The 3,581-nt window shown below is 40.9% G+C and overlaps 1 pseudogene; it reads left to right on the top strand.

Moving 5' to 3' along the window:
• Positions 1–2,308: 2,308 nt before the first annotated feature.
• On the top strand, positions 2,309–3,190 carry LOC149995886 (small nuclear ribonucleoprotein-associated protein B' pseudogene; annotated as a pseudogene).
• The last annotated feature ends 391 nt before the right edge of the window (positions 3,191–3,581 follow it).

A 3,581-nucleotide genomic window follows, 5' to 3' on the forward strand; every position in this document is an offset into this window, starting at 1 on the left:
TTTTATCTACTTTTTATTTTATTCTGGTGTATGGTGCAAGCTGGTTGTCTAGACCACCATGTTATTTTAATTTTTAATTCCACACATACACACAAAGAACTGTTAGAACTAATATATAAATATATCAAAGTCACAGAATACATGACAACACAATAATCAGAAGAATACAAAAGTGGGTAAAGAAGATATTGAGAAAGTAGTTTTCCGAATCTATCTTTGATTGTTATTTAAATATTATTTGCATATTAATTTCTGAGATTTTTCTGTCAAAATTTTGATACAATTTTTAATGGCTATAGTCAGTTTCACTTTGTGTGAACTTGAGGGTGATAGTTAATCTCTTAAGAGCTTGATTTTCTTGTTGGTCAAATAGAAATGCACATAGTCATTATTTTCAGCAATTTTATAAAGCATTTTTATCAATGTTCATTATACTACTGCCCAATAGAAATATAACTCAAAGAAGTCAGTCCCATATGTACTTTTACATTTTCTACAAGTCACCTTTACAGAGCTCAGGCTCTGATGTTTTTTCCAGGTCTTTGCCCAGAAGTAACCAATACAGAAAGCCCTTCCCTGACCATTCTCTCTGTAGGAGGTAAAATTCTAAGGCGGCCCCATGACCTCCTTCCCCCTTGTGTACTGTCCTTGTGCAGGTAGAACCTGTGATTCAGTGGGATCTAACTCCCATGATCAGGTTACAGTCTTTGACTCTGTGTGATGATGTTCCTGGGTGAGCCTGACCTATTCAAAGTATCTCTTAGACAAGGAAGAAGCTATTACAGGTATTGTCCCTCTGCTTCCATGAGGTCTGGCTGATGTAGGAACTGAATTCTTCCAAAATACATCTAAGTATCAGAGTTTTCCTTCTCTGATGCTGATACATCAGAGAAGGAAAACTCTGATTCCAAAAAACCTCCGCTGCCTTGCGGCATACCTCTTCAGGGGAAAGGCTAAGGGAGTAAACCCCGACAGAAAATCCGGAGCCGGAGTCCCTAAGGCGGTTTGACGTTGTAGTCAACACCGGCAACTCCTGCGGCGCACCTGAAGCCAAGCTGTATTGACTCCGTCTTTCCCTTGGACCCTTCAGCTGCGAAGAGAGGAGGGGTCTGCTGCATGGGCAACAGCAGACCCTCCATATCACCCTGCCCAGGCTCTGTAGCTTCAGCCTCACTGGAGAGGACACTCCAGCGTCATCGCAAGATGTCGATTCAACACGGGAGGAGACAGATACCATGTCACTCCCGAGTCGGACTGCACAGCCATTCTCGGCGGTGCAGATAGACTCTTGGGAAGCTACACCATCGTCTCTCGAGACGGACGGCTGCCGACGACGACGATAGTCAGTTTCTGTACTTACTTTGACATTAACCAGAACAAACAGTTCACAGACCAGCAATGGTCGATGGAACACAATTGAGATATCACTAGTTAAATGCAGTACCTGACACACAGTGCTGGTTACATGTTTTATACTATTAAAAGTACAATAGGTTTCAGTCAAGTATTAAATCACTCACATTTGAGTCACTATTATTGAAATAGTGTCAAAATTACATGTAAATATAATACAAATTTTCCAAAGGTTTTAAAGCACTAAAAGAAAAAGCTTAATAAAAATAAGAAATATTTAAATTACCTAGTATTTTTCATGTTTGTTTAAACTGGCATTAAAATTATAAAATGAAAACATTAAATTATTAAAGTTAATAGCAATAAGTTAACCAGAACTTATTAAATTTATTAAACTATACTTTTAAATTGTAGACTCATATTCCATTTTACTAATATATTTAGGCAGTCTCACATTATTTAATTTACATTCATAAGATATTTTTATTATGATAAATGCTGTGATAAACATTAGATTGCGTTCTTTTTTTGTTTTTCTTGTTACTTTTAAAAGTAAAACATAATCTAGGGGAAGGGACGGAAACATGGCTGAAAATACAGAATAAATAGTTCCTCTCATAAATTAATCCAAGAAAACAGGAGTATAAATTTTATTTTTAAAGCAGAAATATAAAGAAATATGTGTAAGTTTAAATTTTTAAAAAAATATTAAAATATTTTTAAAAATTAACTTTCTTGGTCTTTGGCAACTGCATTATTTATCTACTGCTGCATAAAATATTACTTCAAACCTTAGGCCCTGAAATAACAAACATTTATTAATTCTTACTTCTTTGAGTGGGAGTCAGAAAGTATTTGGCTCTGTTGTCTTGCTTAGGTCACTCTCAAAACTGCAGTTAAGTTGTCAGCGGGGGGTCCGTGTTTCCGGTAGCGGCCGCGGGGAGCGGGTTACTGGAAGACGGTTAGGCGTTGGAGCACGCGAATCCGGCGGGAATCGGAGCCATCAGAACCGCCACCATGACCGTGGGCAAGAGCAGCAAGATGCTGCAGCACATCGACTACAGGATGAGGTGCATCCTGCAAGACGGTCGCATCTTCATTGGCACCTTCAAGGCTTTCGACAAGCATATGAATTTGATCCTCTGTGATTGTGACGAATTCAGGAAGATCAAGCCGAAGAACTCAAAACAAGCAGAGAGAGAAGAGAAAAGAGTCCTTGGTCTGGTGCTGCTCCGAGGGGAGAACCTGGTCTCAATGACAGTAGAGGGACCGCCTCCCAAAGATACTGGCATTGCCCGAGTGCCACTTGCTGGAGCTACTAGGGGGCCAGGGATCAGCAGGGCTGCTGGCAGAGGAATCCCAGCTGGGGTTCCCATGCCCCAGGCCCCTGCAGGACTTGCTGGGCCAGTTCATGGGGTTGGTGATGACTCCACAAGGAAGAAGCACCGTTGCAGCTGCTGCAGCCGCTGCCACAGCCAGTATTGCAGGGGCCCCCACCCAGTACCCACCGGGTCGTAGGGGTCCTCCCCCACCTATAGGCCGAGGGGTACCCCCTCCAGGCATGATGGGCCCTCCTCCTGGTATGAGGCCTCCCATGGGTCCCCCAATGAGGATCCCCCCTGGAAGAGGAACTCCAATGGGCATGCCCCCTCCAGGAATGCGGCCCCCTCCCCCAGGAATGCGAGGGCCCCCTCCCCCGGGAATGCACCCACCAAGGCCCTAGACTCATCTTGGCCCTCCTCAGCTCCCTGCCTGTTTCCCGAAAGACTGTACATAGTCCTTTTATTTCCTTGTGGCCTGTGAAACAAATTTATAATAAACTCTTAATAGACTCTTACTTGGAAAAAAAAAAAAAAAGTTGTCAGCTGGGGATGTGGGTCATTAAGTCCAGGCCACACTGAAGGGAAAGTATTATCCAGTTGACGGAATACCAGAAAGGGTTTAGAATCTGCATACTACAGCATCATATTTACTATTTACATGGTTCATAATAATACCACACAAAATTATGATCTCACTTGGACATTCTCTATGTTGACAACTACTCAATTATTAGTGTAAATATATATATATATATATATATTAGTGTAAATATATATATGTGTGTGTGTGTGTGTGTATATATATATATATATATATATATATATATATATATATATATATATTTGACCTTACTCTGTTTCTTGTAAAAATATTTTGTTGCCTAAGTAGAAGTTCTTTAATACTTA

The sequence above is a fragment of the Furipterus horrens genome, unplaced genomic scaffold (genome assembly GCF_987537825.1).
Source record: "Furipterus horrens unplaced genomic scaffold, mFurHor1.1.pri manual_scaffold_12, whole genome shotgun sequence".
NCBI classification, from domain to species: Eukaryota; Metazoa; Chordata; class Mammalia; order Chiroptera; family Furipteridae; genus Furipterus; species Furipterus horrens.